This window comes from Corapipo altera, unplaced genomic scaffold (assembly GCF_003945725.1).
Source record: "Corapipo altera isolate COAL_440 unplaced genomic scaffold, ASM394572v1 61286, whole genome shotgun sequence".
Lineage (NCBI taxonomy): Eukaryota > Metazoa > Chordata > Aves > Passeriformes > Pipridae > Corapipo > Corapipo altera.
In genome coordinates, this window is record NW_020884907.1 from 2,454,319 (window position 1) to 2,471,942 (window position 17,624).

A 17,624-nucleotide genomic window follows, 5' to 3' on the forward strand; every position below is an offset into this window, starting at 1 on the left:
AAAGAAAGAAAGAAAGAAAGAAAGAAAGAAAGAAAGAAAGAAAGAAAAGAAAGATTTTGCCCTTGACAACTAAATGTAACTCTAACATAATTACTACAACAGCTGGACTAAGACTGAAGATTGAATGTGTTGCCAAAAATTGTAGTTTCATGCAATTTCAGGTTAAAGAATCAGTCGAGAAAGTGAAACTAGACAGCTAGCAATTATGCATACAGAAAGGGCTTCTTAAATAGCACTTTTGGTAACTTTTCAGAGTCTAATAAAGTTCAAATATACAAATAGGCCTCATATTCCATATGAAAAGAATTCCTATGCCTCTAGGTCCACATCCACTTTGTCCAGAGCATATTTTCTTATGTCTCATATACTGGAATCCAAGAACCTCAGAGAAACCCATAAATCATTTGGGAGAAACAAAGCTCTAGGCAAAGGCAAATTATTTAACAGTATTTCAGAATGATAAATATGAGAATATTATTGAAAGTGACATACATAGTAACTAGAGTCTTCCATAGGCATAGAAAGAAACCTCTCTGGTTGAGACTGAGAAATAATGTATAACTTAATGGATGAATGCAGAGTAAAATGAAGCCAAAAATTTCATAGTTTGTGGCTTCAAATACTGCGAATATAAAGGTTTTGATTCAGTGCACAGAGGTGTGTTTATAAAAGAAACTAAAGGGAAGAGTGATAACAGTATACAGAAACAAAACAGGAAGACTCTCTTTGGCAGCACTGATGTATGAATAAGTGGGAAAAGTAATTAGGTTAATAAATTTCTATTAGAATGCTCATGAAAAGACAAGGAGGGCAAGCCTGTTTGACAAACAGAACTTTCCTTGAATCTCAGTCCCACCAGAAAAAAACCCTGATGGCACCACCACATTTGTTTCTGATTGAAAACCCAGTGTTTATTGACAAATTTGAGTTCTTTCCCTGTGTTAATAGTTTTTGCTCAATTTATTTTGATATTGGATCTAAATATGTACATCTGATTTCACACTGCATGTAGCATGTAGGAAGTAGACTGTTGGTTTAAACCCAGTATGGCTACATATGTACTGAAAGCAAAATATATTGAAGTTTATTTATGAAGTCGCTGACCAAGATAATAATTATTTTCCTTCATTCCCTTTGATTCTATCTGATAACTTCTTTTTAAAGAAGAGACTTTTTTTTTCCAAATTTTGTTGGGTAAAAAATGTTGTCAAAGTAATGATATTTGAGTCCTGGGTTATTTTTGAAGTTTAATCAAGAATGTGTTTTGCTCAGCTTCATCAAGATAGCAGCTACATACTATCTGCAATGTTACAGCATGTAGTATGCCTACTATTCATTTGGGCATATGAATCAGGCTGGGAATTTAATTTACAGCTTATGTAGAATTGAGTTCTTGTCTGTCTGTTCTTGAATGAACGTTGGCTATCTTGAAGCTCTGTTTTTGTCACTGTAAGATTTTCAAAGTCACTCTGATTTTACCTTTTTTTTAAAAAACCTAATGTATCCTGTCAGTAAGGAAGAGCTAGAAAACCATGTATAGATAGAATGTGAGAGAAAAGAACCTTTACTCTTTTGGGTCAATGACAATTCTAAAGTCACTGGGAGATTTGGAAGCAGGAGTCACTCCACCCGAGCCCCAAGTAATCCACCATCTTGGTGACTGAAGGCATGTGTATTTTATTTTGTCCAATTATTACAAATGCCTTCAACAATTCTCAATAGCATAAGTCTCAGATAGGTCTTTTTCTTTCTGGCTACAGAAAGCAAAAAGACTTTAATCAAAATGTCTTAATTGAACTGAATGTCAATGATATTTTGATGACAGAGGGTACTAAAACATCTTGCTCCTGTACTGAATAAAGTAAGTAAGAAAAGACTTATTCCCACAAGGATCTGTACTGACTGACTACCTGCAAGTTGCAGATAGCTATTGACAGAGAGCTCTAAAAGACTCATGAAACTCTGGTTTCAGTCAAATGCATGCCTTAAAGATGCTTTAAAGGATGTTTTTCTTTTTCTTTTTTTAACAAAGTGTTTTTGAGCAGTCTGACATTAACATTTATAATGAAATTATATTGCATGCAGTTGAAAGGTATTTTTTGAAAGTCCTACCACATGAACCTAGGATATCATCATCTTTTTGTTAAAAAGTGTATATTTCATGCTAAAAACCCATTATGTTTTTATGTTAATCTTTTAGTGTAGTAACAATGGTTATCTTTTCTTTGGATTTGAGCCCTTAATTTCACTAACAGATTATTAATAGAACCGCACTATCAATTCCCCCTACAGAGAACAAAATTGAAAGCGTAATGTATAGGTGACTTTCCAATAAGTGTACAATAGAGCTATAATAAAATCTGTCATCTCAGTCTGCAGCTGAGATACTTTGTATTACCACTGCAAGAAGAAAAAAGGCAGAGACAGTTGCTGCGGTGTGAGAGCATGGAAGTCATGTGTCTTATTCAAGAACAGTGTACTGTTTTTCAAATATCATCTCAAAGATGTGATCCATAGAGTATTTTCTAGTGGTTTATGCAATGTTCTCTCATTATAAGATGCTGGCATGCTTTCTGGATTTCAGCTACTGAACTGCATTTTGAGATAGCTTAAACAACTTAGCAAACTTGCCTAATAATCTCTTTCATGTTAAAAATTGCATAGTCATTTTGAAGGTGTAAATAGGAAAAGGAGAGTCCATCAAGCAGTCTCCTTTTTGGGCTGTTTACTATCAGAAAAACCCCTATGTAGTTCAACACTACCATTTTTACAGTAGAAAAACTTTTACTTTCTTATTAAAAAAAAAAATCAGCACATTAATTTTGGTGTTTTCTTTATGAAATGGTCTATTCCACCAAAATTAAAATGTTTAAAATTCTTCAATTCTTCTTTTCTCCCTGAGTACAGATGGTTCAGAAGAGGTTATTGAAAAAGTGCTTAAAGAAATAAATCACCTGATTCACTATATAATAGCCATCAGACTTGCAAAAAAGAATGAATGATTCATTCCAATACACACCATTTTGGTCAGATTATGAGCATGCTTTGGAAAGAGTTCTCATTGACTTCTATTTCTCTAGTTGTTAAAGTAAAGGTTTACCCAGATATAGCTTTAGCTATTATCCTTGGGAGTAAGGAAGTTCTGTACCCCAATTTTAGTTCTGCTTGTGGCTATGCTGTGTATTTTTAAAGTCAACATGCAGGAGTTTAACTGGTAATATGCAATATTACTGCAGCTTTTCAGCCACAGAGCACTAATCACAGCATATTTTCAATCTAAGTTTTTTCTTCTTTGGATTCTGTATGGTCACTATGTCTCCTGGAGCAATGTTATCCCAAAATTCAAGTATCTGTAAAATGCAATTTTTTCTTATGGCAAGAAGTTGGAATGCAGCACCTAAATTCAATTTTCCCCTGTGTTCTGGTGCTTTCAGGCCAGGATGAAGCACAACTTCATCCATCTACATGAAAATGGAACCAAAATGTTGGAAGATAGCTGTTTCACATCTTTCTATTAAAATAGACAGTAAAACTTATAATGATACCATGGGTTTAAAATAATGAGGACTAGAAAGAAGAGTGTTTTTTCCTTTTCTTATTTATTACCAAGTGTATTTCAATAAAGAATATTAATTTTGAGACCATTCTACATCTTAATACAACTTAAAACATATTATTCTGGAATTAAATGTTTAGCAGGGACAAAGTAAAAGCAATGCAGTTGTATCTCTTGTGATTTAGCTCCAAGCACGTTGCCTATAAATCAATTAAATGAGAATAATCATCTTATTGAGAGTTCTGAATAACTCTCTTGTTGTACTAGATGAGATGCTAGATGCCAGGAGAGAAGGATATGTGGCATAGTAAGGGAGAGGGCATAGAAAAAAAGTTTGGCATTCAAATGTTGTCACAGTGAATCTGTTAGCTAGTCCTGACTTAGTAACCAAAGGTGCTTCATTCCCATAATTTTTATGCTTTTGGCATATTTTCAGTGTATTTTCAGAATATTTTACTTTATGTTTGATCTTTTTAATCCAGATGTTTTTATTCCAGGTTTTGGGTTGTTTTCAATGTAGCAGACAACCATGATAGCTTAGGTAAAAGCCAAACCATCTGTTTAATCTCTGCCTAAAACACCATAGATTAAAAAGCAACTAGTAGTAATTTAGAAAAAACACAGGTCTGGCACTGACATGCTAATCTGTTAGATTTAGATGAGTATGGGTTTTAGGGTTTTTTTGAAACCTTGAGAAAAAGACACACATACTGTTCACATCCTTCATCTATTGTTTAAAGTCTACCTCTACTGAGTCAGCTTACATGTAGAGATACTAAGGTTCCACAGGTTATTTTATTTTCATTTAACTTCGTGCTCTTCATTTGGTTTCCTGCCTAGTTCCCTGGGAAAACAAGGCCTATGAAATTGTGTTGTCTGCCTCTTTTGCAATTTTCGGCCATCACCAGCCAAATCTGACATAAGGGCAAGGGGCTCAATGATGTGAGGTTTCCAAGGTCTGTTGAGGGGGAAATGCAACATTTTTGTCACTGCCCAAAGGTGTAGCTTGGCTCAGTCTTGGAATGCAGCTGAGATTCAGTACATGCTGCAGACACCTTGACAGGCAGGTAGGGAAGGAGGTGGGAGTAAGGAGAAAAAAGACAGGCATCCCTTGGAAATTACTCTTTGCTAGTTGCGGTGTGACTGTGGTTCATATGCAACATCCCAAAGGAAATTAAACTGGAAGAATATTGCTATGTTTTTGTCAATACAAATTAACCTATGCCACGTTATTAATTAATTACATTATCCATCCTCTTTTTATTCACTGAAGTCACTAGGATTTCCACATTAAGAGTGAACAGAGAAAATCCTGGGATGCAAGTAAAATTCTTTTGTCTCATAAGCAAAAAAACCATTTGTAAAAATTATGTAATACTATTATACACTTCTTAAACTTCCATCTCAAAACACTGCAGTCCTCTGATGGAAATGAAGTCATGCTTGATGCTTCAGTGAGAATGTCTTTACCAGCTCATTTCACTACCTATTTCTATTGGCCAGGTTTCATATAATCAGTTCACATAAAAATAAGAAAATGTATTTAAGTTTCGTGTGATTTCTTCCGTGAAAGTGTCATAAGAAAAAGCTTATGTGGGTAGGAAACAAGAAGGTGAATGATGACTGGTAGCTATTTATATGGTAGTTTTGCTTTATCTCAAATATATTTTAATGTAATGAACATTTGTAAGTAGTGACTTGAGAACAGTACAGAGATACTGAATTGTACAAAGGAGTATGCTCCAAATTATCCTAAATTATACTTGGAGTAGCACTGAGGACCACAGAGATAAACCAATAGGTGTTTGTGTAACTTAGGGCACAATTTAATCTATTTTTCTCTAGCAGGACTATTCATTATGAACACAATTTTCCATAAATGATTTTGAACTTGCAGGCTACATTTGTCTGATAGATAGATACATAATCCCTAAGAAAATGGGCTATACTCTCTGACTCACAACTAAGCTACAGTGGTGCAGCAAAATTAAATACACATTCTGCAAAAGCTTTTCACATAAGTGACAGAAATGTATGAGGCATGAAAACATTCTGGCCAAACAAACAGGATCATATAGCCTCTAGACTTCAAGTTGCAACCAGTGCAAGATTTCAGTTTACAGTTTGCTCCAAGGGTGGAGAGAAAAAAAAAAAAAAGATGACAAATGCTGTCTTGTCACATCTTTATGTGGCATTGAATATTTGAAGGCTTTTAATTACAATGTTGCAATACTAATGTATCAAAGAACTACTTTCCACCTCAAAGTCTTTGCAGCCCTAGGAAACTGCATCAGATATTGGAAATGTTTCCCAGGTGTTGGATTCGGAGTGACACTGATTTGTATCAAATTTGATACCAACAGTGTTCTAAAGGAAACTTGTGCCTGAGTTAATCTGCTGTCAAAAGCAAGTTTAACTTCAATCAATGTTATTGAAGTAACTCAGCATCTGAAATGAATGTTTTATATGTTTCAGTGGATTGCGAGAAAATAAAATTTTGCAGCATGAAATAGAAGTGCCAGAAGAAAACTGTACATCGTAAAGTGTCATTATGAGCAGTGCGAGTAGTACAATATAATTTCAGAAGTGCATTTTACCATGGTGTTAAGCAAAGAACCTGAGCTCACAAAATACAGCTGAGATTCAGCTTACTAAGAATTGCTTGTCCTGTACAGCCACAACTGGCAAGTCTGTATGTACCAGTACCCACAAGCAATGCTGTTGCCTTAAGAGGACAACATGATGCTGTTTTTCAGATGAGTGACACATTCTGTTACATGGTACTTTGTGACAATTTCTGTCATGACTGACATCTACAGGAGCTTCCCTCATTGGGAAGGTGAGAAAATGGGAAAAAAAAAAGAAAGCCTCTGGGTCCTTAAAAATTGAGGGCTTTTTACCATAAATGAGAATGAATTTAATCAGTGGGAAGGCATTGTGATGACAATGATGAATTTGTATGATGACAGTCAGCCTGCTTCTGGGTGTGTATTTATTTTGGTGGGTTATTTCCTACTCAGATGGTTATTAAAGGAGATATACAGGCAAGGGATGATAAAAAAAAAAGAAAGAGATTAGGCTTAACTGAACAGAAATGGTCCTCTAACCTAAAATAGAGGGAGATTTATGAAGCCTAGAGAAGCTGACCCTAGCCTGAAAAGTACAGAGCAAAAAAAAAAGCAGAAGCACTAAGCTGTCAGGTGTAATCTAGGTTAAGTTCAGACATGGTGCAGAGATGTTACAGTTCTGAAGCCCTGTTGAAACTTGGGGATTATTAGTTCCGATGTAATTCTTGAGTTAATGTGCATTTCCTGAGTCAAGATCTGATCTTACATGGCATTGCTTTGATCAGTGTGGATTTGCTGTTATGGTACTCTGCAAGATGAAGCACTGAACACAGGGCAAGTGGTCCTTTACTTGGCTTTCAAAAGAGTCGAGTGCATAAATACCAATGCATATTTGCATGAAAAATGGACTAAAACAGCAAGCATAGGTAGGGTGGTCTACATATAAAACTCACTTATTTTAAATCTTTTCCCAGAGTGTGCACATTTTGGCCAATACTCACACTTTTTATTTTACTGTGCCTCCACATTCCAGCCATCATCCACAGCATTTTCAGGGAGAACTTTTCTAAAAGTCTAAATGTTTTGCTGGGGACTGCAATGTATTACACCTAAAATTCAGGTAAAAATAATCCAGATACACCAATGAAGACACTCCTAGAGAATCCCAGATAATGGATTGTTTTCTCCAGGATAAACTGAAAAGCAGATCTGTCATTTCACAGGTGTATGCTCCGGAGTCTGGAAGGAACAAACACTCTCAAAAAGATCATCCTACATTTTAGGCAGAGACTTGCCCAGGATCTGATTGGTTTTTGTGTTATTAAGAGAGATAATATTTAGTAACACATGTCAGTTTTATTTACTGACACCATTACAAGCAGAAAAAAGTACTTGGGGAAAAAAATGAACTAAGGAAGAGGCACAGCATTCCAAAACATACAACTAAGTTTTTTCAGTAGCTGCATCTGAAATGTGCATGTTCGTTTTTTATTATGAAGACATGCATTTATTAGTTCTGAGTAGAAATCTCATTTTGAGGAGTATTTACATCTATTAATGCAACTGGACAGCTCTTAAGAAATTACCAAGATTACAATTGTGACAGAAATTAACAAAGACAAAGCTTTATCTGCTTAGAAAGCTTAGGAAAAGACGTTCAGAATTTACAAGATCTTATTTTTATAAATTGTTTAAAAATGGCTACCTTCTAAAAAAGCGTTTAAGAAATATTATTTTAGTAGAGCTGTTTCATACTTTAAACTAATAATTTAGTTAATTTAAACAGGTGCCTTTAAATTCTATTTCAATACTTACAGACTTACAAAAAGAAAACTAAGATATACATGAGGGGTTGCCTCACTGAAATGGAACTACTATCGTATGACAAATATTGTAATTTAACATTGAAAAATAGTGGTCTACATTTAGAAAAAAATGCTATCTTTCTTCTAAAGCACATTTTAAATGTTATTTTATAGTATTATAAATATAGACATCACTATTAATAATATAAGAAAAATGTAGTTAAGATATATAAATATATATACAAAATAAAAATATACGTAATATAAGAAAAGGTAGCTAAAAATAATCTCCTGTTTGGCTCTCACTTTCTCCATACTTCACATGCTTTCCACTTTTCCAGCAATGAGGGTTTTGCTCTTGTCCCGTTAACAGCTTGGCCTCTGTTCACTGCAGTCAGTAGAAGCAATCTTAACTCTCTGACCCAGATCTGTGCTCCAGTCAACCAAAGATGTTGTATTTGACTGGGTTTTTTGTTAAACACAAACTGTTTAACTTACTAGCTAAGATTAACGTAAAACTAATACCTCAAGTAGAGCTGGTCCAGGAAGAGCTTTAGGGTTTGTAAAGAGTGGCAGATCTTTAGGGATCAGTGCATATATCCAGCTATTCTGGCTTCAAGTTTGAAACTGTTATTAAAATATTCTGAATCAGTTTGCCTAGCTCCTAGTAAGTACTATACTAATGTATGAAAGAAGTAATAATATTTGTTAAGTCTTTAAAATTAGCAGAAATGTTTTTCATTTGTGACAGTCTTTGACAGTAAACACAAACACAATACAAATGTCTGTGTTCCACTTAAAGGACAAAAATGTTCATAGAAAACCATGCAGTAGCTAGTTCTCTATTGTCACAGTCAAAAGACTGTTTTACCACTATCAAAAAAAAAAAGGTGCAAAATATAAAATTCTATAACTTTTGTAATTCAAGCCCACAAAAGTTTGTGCAAATCTTGCCCTAGGATTAGTCTAAACCTGTCAGAAGAAGCTTAGTTCTTCTGTGAAGAGGTTTTGTGTGCAAATTCCCAAGAGTATATTTCCATATTTACTTTGCTAAATTAACAGCTCTTCTCCACTGAGAGATGCATAAGCTGTTTCCCTCTCTCCTTCCAGCCCACCTTACTTTACCTTCTCTGCAGCACTTACCTGATCACATAATAACTTGACTCAGCTCCCCAAAAAAGCAGAAAACTGACTTGGCAAGCATGAAAAAAATGTAACATTCTCTATTGGACTGGTAGTTCTAGTTCACTGTGTGATCACAAGAGCAACAGAGGCATTCTCCTCCCATGACCCCCCTACTCACTGGAGACCCCGTCAGCTTTCTTCTGGTGAAGACTAGCTGCATTCTCATATTTGTCATTGCATACATCATCAGTTCTTGTCCTTCACTTATATCAGCACTGAATGCATCTTCCCTTCTTTCCCAGCTGATATTGTGGCACATAATTCTTCTCTCACACACTTTGCTCTTTATTTATTTAACATACTGCTGTCCCAGCAAATCCTTGTCAGTGCTTTCCGTATGTTTGGTTTCAAACTGTTTTATACCTCGATATTATTTAAAACATTAATATTTAGTCTGAAGTGATGGCAAAATGTGTCTGAGCATATATTATGAATAAATCCATTGAAGGTTTACACAATTTCTGGCTACAACACAGGTTTAGATTAACATTAAATAAATCAAAGGCTGATTCATTTTTAAAGAAGATAACTGCTGAACTGACAGAAGAGCTTATGTTAGAAGTTTTGCAGATCTTTTGGGGGGAAAAAAGAAGAGTAAAATATGATACAATTTGCTTTTATGATACTAAGCAGGCTTTTTTTTAAAAAAAAAAAAAAGCAACAGCTGCTCAGTGATGGATTTTCAAAGACTCCAGCTTTGGTTTCCTCATTGAAGTATCCAATATCTTCACCTAATACTGCCTAGAAAATGGCATCCAATTTATTCTTAAACTCTTAAAATATATTTTTTTTAACTTTTGATACTGGAGTAGTTTCTTTTTGAAAGGCAGGCATCACTTGTTTGTGCCAGACAGAGGTGAACAGGAATTGCCAAGTACACGATGAGCAGTGCTGGGGGCAGTGCAGCCCAGCAAGCATCAGTGATATAATACCAGTTTGGACCTAGCACATTCAGTTTTCTGTTTGCCAGGATGCTGGTCAACCAGCAGTCCACCATCCCATCCCCACAGGGCCATGTCAGCCCTGGAGGAGTAGCACACAGCCAGGACCTATCAGGGTGGAGAGAATAAATCTTCCCTCAACTGAGCGAGAGCAGATACATTTTTGAGGCCCTGTAATATACAGCTGGTTGACTTTCCTCGTGTTGCCTGGACTGAAGTCACAGACAGATTTGCCTTTGAGGGTCAAGCAAATTGCACACAATTTGCTTGACCCTCAAAACACAGTGTTTAGGAGAGTTGGCTTCAAGAGGATAACACTTGCAGATCTCCTAACTGCTGTGATTTTTGGTACATAATCTTTCTCAGAAGCATACCTCTGTCTTAATTTTTGAGGTGAGAGGGGAAGCACAATCCAGCATTGTAAGTGATTAAAGAACCTTATGTAAATAAAACCCAGGAAACCACACACCTCTGTAAATTTTTACGTCCTTATTAATTGGTATGTGATACTACAGAGTAACCAAAGCTGTAAAATATAGCAGGGTTCATTTTTTTAAAATCCCACATGTGAAAGAAAATCTCATATATTATTTTTAGGAGCAACATTTCTATTTATTTTAAGAAACGCTTTATATCTTGAAATTCATATCCTCAAGAAACACAGGAATGGACAATTTGATTTTGCAACCTAAAAAAACAATACTTGGACCCCAAGCTGGGGTCTTGCAGCAATACCTCCAGTTTTAACATTTTTGGGAACATACCTAGTTTTGCCTTAGCTGCTTAAATATGCAAGAATTTTTAACAGAGTTACACTGATGTGTTGTGCTTGTGGGTGAAAAAGCAGAGGTATAAGAAGTTTTTTGTTACGGTTAAAAATCCTGAAGAAAACTGTGCATTCAGTTTTCCTAGAAACAAATATAACTTCTCATCGCACACGGGGAACGTAGAAAACTGCATTGTGACAAACTAAGAGCAATTCTTTGAGTTCAATCATTGACTGAATGTGTTTCTTGAGCTTTGTGAATAACTAAGTTTGCAGCTTATTAGCCGAATCAAGTCCAGCAATAATTCTGAAATACATTTCTGATTGACTTAAATTTGTTCAATATATATTTTTGAGATCAAGAAAAGCATTTACAGATAATCAGTTGGTTTTTTTTAAAAAAGCTTAATTGCGAAGATTGTTGCAGTGTGTGTTATAGGTTTCATATATATACATATATTCTCTCAAAGCTAAATGAAAATTGAACTTGCTGTTTAAGCTTTTGCATATTTTAACTCTGGAATATTATCATACTAATCTTAGTTATAGGAGTTGGGTTTTGTGGAAAAACTTCTTATGTCTCTGGCGGGTTATTCTTGAACTATGTTTCATTATCAAACTATCTAATTCCAAGCATGTTGGCACTCTCTTGCTTTCATGCTGAGAGATTAGTATCTTAAATATTTTTTTTTAAGTGAGCTTCTCTCATACTTTTCAATTTGGCAATGCATTTCTATGCAACAAACCATTCCCATTTTCACACTAAAGCAGATTAAACCGCGGCAATTACTTATTAAAAGAGAACTGTATGGATGAATATTAATTTGGTATTTAAGTTACATTGAGCTCCTTTGGTTTCATGTTTCTTAAAAAAATCTAATTTTCTGTCTACCACTGCCTTCGGAGAATCCATGTTCCTCTTATTGACTATATGCTATAAGAAGTCAGAATAAAAGAAAGTGATGTATAAAAGCTGGAACAGCCTGAGACAGTATTGTAAGATAGTGCTAGTATTGTAAGATAATGGATAACATTTATTAAGTAGATTATATGTAGCAGCTCAATAACAGAAGAGTGATTCTTATAGTTCAGAAAGCTGTCTTCCCTTTTTTATACTAAAACTTTTCTGAAATTCTGCCTGTGCTTCTCCTTTCTATAATTTCTTTGTTGGTTATGATGGCTATGTTGGTTATGTTGGTTATGTTATTTGGTTTCATTCTCTTTTTGTCATTCTCCTTTATACTTACAGGTCTTCTCAGCTCACAATTATCTACAGATTTCATTGAAACAGCTTTCTGCACCCAGGTTTCTTTAATATCTTCATTAATGCCCTGCAAGGGGATTACCTGTTTCAATCAAATCTGTGACACTCAGCATTCCAGCTTTAGTCTTTATCATCGTTTATTATTTTTTCCTGGCCATCCCAAATGTTGTAAGGGATCAAACATTTTGTGCAGTCAGAATAATAGATTAGAAAACAAAACCCATTTCTCTCATGACTGAATAAATTATATGAAAATTAAAATAAAATCATAAATAAAATTACTTTCAAACAAGCAAGGAGGATCAGCTTTCAGAAAGGAATAGGCCAAAAACACATCATGGAGAAAACAAATAAACAAAGAGCCCTGAATAGTGAAGTTAGTTCTAGAAAAATGTCTCTTCCGTCTCATATGGAGACATTGTAGCCCCTGAAATGTTTATTTTTTGACCATCTTAGGGTAAATATCACTGTAGAAGATCATGATATCTAAGCAAAAATATCATTAATCTCAGTACTGTCATATCATATCATATCATATCATTGCTTTGTAGAGCTACAATCACTATGAGCCCCATTATTCACGACGGTCTGCTGGGCTTTAATCTAAAATGCTTTTAATGGAGTAATTTACAAAATTATTACAAAATAATTGTGATCTCAGCCAATATATCCAAAAAGACACTCCCAACATCAGCAAACCCCCCTAAACAGCTTATCTAGTTTATCATGAGGTGACACAGTGATTAAGAGTCTGATATGGCCTCCTAACTTCAAAAAAGAAGTTACTCACTAAGGTGAGTAAAATTTCATAAACTGAACCTGAGGAAAAAATACTTATTTTCATGACTTATGTTAATGTAATTATATCTATGTAATAGATATAATGTATATGATGTCTGTAGTAATTTTGTCTTTGCTCACACTGAACTCTTTTTGTGCCAGGTAAGTGAACAAGTTATAAGACATTCAACCAAAGGTTTCCAGTGATGACAGTTACTTAAACAAAATAATAGTACCAATGTTGAACTTTACACAGAAGAGCTATCCAGGTGAATCTCAAGTATATGAGTGGCTTGTGTCATATCTCATCTTCTTTAGATACACTAAACAATTGTAAAGCAATAGATTAAGTTTTATATGTGTGTACATTAATTCACTTGTAAGAAGATGTCATTAGCTTTAAACAACAGAAATCTGAAAGAAATCAGATCATTGGGAGTGTTTTCTGAGTTTGTCAAGAAGAGAAGCATTCTCTTAAAATTCTGTCTCAACAACAGGTAGAGGTAAATTAATTTTGGTTTAGTATGTCTTTTGAAGCCACACATGCCTAATAATGCATAAACTCCCTTTTCTTTCCCCTTATATCTAACTATAGTAGTATCAGAAAGATAAAGGTAAATTCAAATCCTGGAGTGCAATTAAGCTGAGCTGAAAAATAGCCTTGGTATTTGGCCATACTATTTACTGTGCATGCAAAGCATTTGTCCCAAGGATATTGACATTGAAAACTAGTAAATAGGAGAGAAAAAACCAAACCCAAATAAAAATGAGGTGCTGTTCTAGTTCTACCAAATATAGAGCAGGAACTGAATTGCTGAATTACCTGGTTATAAAGATTTAGCTTGTGAAGGGAAAGAATAGCCCAGCCCTCTTCTTTGTCCTGTTGCCCTTCTTTTTCAGACATGCACACACACACACACACACACACACACACACACACACACACACACACAGAGAGACATGCACATGCACATCTTGGATGTGACACATTAAAACTCCTCTACACACATTTGGTTTGCATTCCTTGTAAGGACGTATGCTCAGTTTGCCTGTTCCATTATCTGATTATCTGTGAAGACCTGAACTGTATTAAATTCACAGTCTGATGGCCTCTTCATGACCTTGTATGACAGAAAAGCATTTAATTTTAGGTGCATGTTTCCAAAAGAAAGAAAAATAGAAAAGGGGGAAGGAAGTATGAAGGCTCAGATTCTCATATGTTAAATTGTGCCTAGTTTTCACTGAAATAACTAAAGTGTATAGTACAACTTTAAAAAAGAAGTCAAACAACACATCTCCAAAAGCATCACACTGTCAAATTCTAGTTTCTGTATGTTGTAATGAATACTTACCTTGAAGATTGAACATGGGCTTGAGAGAGGTTGGGAGACAGCAGGCTAAACATTGCCAGTTATTTTGTCCTGTATCTTGTTTTTTTCCATTTATCTTTGGGTTTGTGTGAGTGTTTTGTTGGTTTTTTGTTTGTTTTGGTTTTATTATCTACTTTATGGCTTGGTATACGGAAACAAGTTTTCAAGTTACTTATCCTGACAATTTCCATGTGTATAGAATCTTTTGACAGAATTAGAACCTTTCTCCTTCCCTTTTCCCTTTTCCCCATCCTCTTCTTCCCCTTAACCTTCCCCTTCCCTTTCATTTCTTTCTGTTTTTTTTTTCCTCTGAAAGAGAGACAACTGCAGTTTGGGTGAAAAAAAGTGCTTCCCTTTGCAAGAAAAGGTACCTAAAGTCCATGTGACATATGTTCTATGGATGCCAAATGGGTTAGTTTAATCATAATGTCTAATTAGTTTAATCAAAATATCTAAATCTCAGTCTGCCACTCCATGTATGTCTTTAGATTTTTTTTCATCATACTTGATATATGCACTATACCTTCAGCCTGCAGAGGCTAAAATTCTCTTGTCAAAGGAGTTGCTTAACAGAAGCATGAGAGTTGAAAACATCCATTCATGGTACTAACATTTGTGTAACTGACTTCATTTGTACAAGAGAAAATGCTAAAAACTCAAATCTTGGTATCTGTATTCTTTCCAGTTCTTTTGTTCTTGGAAGTGGTTAGAGTTATATGAAAGGTTTAAATGGATCCCCTGTTCTGCTTATAGTGACTTGAGAAACTCATTTATTAGCCAAAAGCTGTTAATTCTGGAAGTTTGCCTGGAAGACTGTAACTTGGAGAGAAGGAAAGGAAACTGCTGAAACCTCAAAAGTCACGCAGAAAATTCTAATACACATAGCCATCCCTTATTGTGAACTTGTAAAACTACTTTGGGTGTGAAGATCTCTTTTCCAAAAATAACTCAAGTAATTGGAGTATTTTATGTGTTGTTCATCAATAAGAGACATAAACTGAGTCTACTGAAGAGTCAAACGGCCTACTTTCTTCCCTTTGGTCTTCTTGTCTGCCCATACAAGCCAGAAACTCACATAAATGAACTGACAAAGACTTGACTCAAAATATAACATAGCTGTATGTATTTTTACATATCCTGTTTTAGGGAAATATTTCAGGGTCAGTTAAGAAGTAAAGCTTCCTAAGAGAAAATAGTGTGTATTCCAGTCCATTTACTGTGATTCAGCTTTTCATATAAGGGAAGAGAACAAAATATTTTCAATAGGTTTAGCACATTAATTCAGAATCTTTGCTTAACCTCCTGAAATATGGCCTACCCTTTTCTGGACATTTGCTTTTTTTGATAAGGATAAAAGAGCAATTTCTCAGACTGTGGAACAGACAGAAGAAGTCTCCCTTGTTTCTGGGTGAGATTGGATGATACGTTATAATAACAATGAGAGAAAGTTTGTGAACTAAGGTTGTGAAACGGTCAGCTCTCCACAGTACTGTTTATCTAGCAGAATAATGATTAGCACATCACAGTTCACTCCCCAGAGTAGACACACTAAAATTCAGAACAGAGTTTCATTAGGTTCATAGCAGACAGGAAAAACTCTAATGTTAATATAAGTAAAGTAAAAATAAAAAAAAAAAGTGAAAATAACTTCATAGGGTGCAGTTTGTGTTGATTAGCCTTATAGTAATGAAGTTACAGGGGAAATGAGGCTAAAGAGGAAAACCTCAGTAAATAAGTACAATAGAAAAAAAATATTAATTTTCTTCTTATTAGTATGTGATTTCACTGGGTCTTATTAGTATGTGATTTCTGCTGGAAAAAGGCAATTGTAATGCAGTCCAGTGCATATAGCTCAGAAAAGCTTGAGTACAGGAGGGAAAAAGGTATGATTCTTACAGTTAAGTCTCAGGACTGTGCAGGCATCTCAGCGTGGGTGAGAAGAGAGCCCAGATGATATCCACTGTCTGATTAATCTGGGCACGTTTATCCCCTTGGAGGACACAGGTTGAATGCCCCCATCATAAGATGCTTAGCATAAAAACATAGTAAGTGAATTACACAGGGGAAATCAAGATTCACAATGTCAGTTGGTTCAACTAAATTAGTGTCTGCAAACTGAAGTGTGCGGATTCTGTTCACATTTCAGTAAAACACCTATTCCATTCCACTATCCCAAAGGCTGAATAAAAGCTGTTTATTCAGAGAGGCCCTGAGGCTGACTCTAGTCTTTTACACTTGCAGAGCAACATGGAAAAGGCCAGTGGTTCCTTAGAGGAAGATTTCAAAGAAATTCAGGACTTATGCACACAAACCTTAATATTTAAAGTACAAGTTCTGATCTAAAAGTCATTGCATAAGTAGAACACAGAGTAAGAGGACTTAATATTTATTATTTCAAGGCACACTGTATGTTGAGTATCACCTGTGTCTAAGCATTCAAAACACCTTCCTTGAATAAGAACCTGAAAAAGCAACATCTTTCTATTTCTCCTCACCAAGATATATATATATATATATGTATGTATATATATATATTATTTGATTGATGTGCATTTTCTCCCTTTTGAATACAGAGCTATGCTCAGTCAGCTGATCAACAGTTCATGGACTCAGTATCTCTAGGGAGTTAACACAGAGCAAAATGAGTGCAAACTTTGGTTTAGGGTATTGAACCCTTAAAATGCTTCATAATCTGTGACTGCTAAACTTAGGGTAGCAGCCTGTCAGTTATAAAACTGTACTGGATGTTCAAGATGCCTATTAAGGACCTGGCTGTTGACTGTGTGTTGCAGTGGTGATTGGTTAAAAAAGTACTTTCACAGCTGGGTGTTAAGTACTGATTATGCTATAGAAACCTTATGCCTGCAGGTTCCTGAGAGAAGATATCTAAAAAGCAGAAGCGACATAATTTGATCTTATTGTGCTTCGGGCACACACGGACCACACTGAAATGTTAAATCTGTGGCTGAAATTTGCACTGACATAGATCTTTCTGTACAGAACACTTGTTTGTAGAGAGAAGATAAGATTGTTGTTTTTTTGGGTTTTTTGGGGTTTTTTTGTCAGAGATGTACCAAAAAAGTGTGAGGCACAAACACTCATGTATCAACATATCTTTGGGATTCAAAGAAAATGAAAAAAGGAATCTGGGATAGCAGTTAAAATATGGATGGAGCTGTTAAGTTATTTTATCTCCTCTGTAAAAAACTGATGATGAGACTAGCTTAATTTGCATGACCATTACAATGCAATATGATCTCTCATGAGATTTGCACTAATAAACAGTATAAAGACTTCTCTGCCTGGAGACATTATTTCCCTCAGCTTATTCTGCTCTGAGATTATATTATATAAAAAGAATTATGAAGAGCAATTTTGCAGTTTAAAAGC

The 17,624-nt window shown here is 35.1% G+C and overlaps 1 long non-coding RNA gene across 1 annotated transcript in view; it reads left to right on the plus strand.

Annotated features, from left to right (window-relative positions):
- The window catches only part of LOC113951544, a 17,991-nt gene extending 526 nt beyond the window's left edge, over positions 1-17,465 (plus strand). Inside the window, exons 2-3 of the long non-coding RNA XR_003529192.1 lie at positions 6,113-6,120; positions 17,390-17,465. This is a non-coding gene — a long non-coding RNA (uncharacterized LOC113951544). The remainder of the gene's footprint in view (positions 1-6,112; positions 6,121-17,389) is intronic.
- Positions 17,466-17,624: the final 159 nt, after the last annotated feature.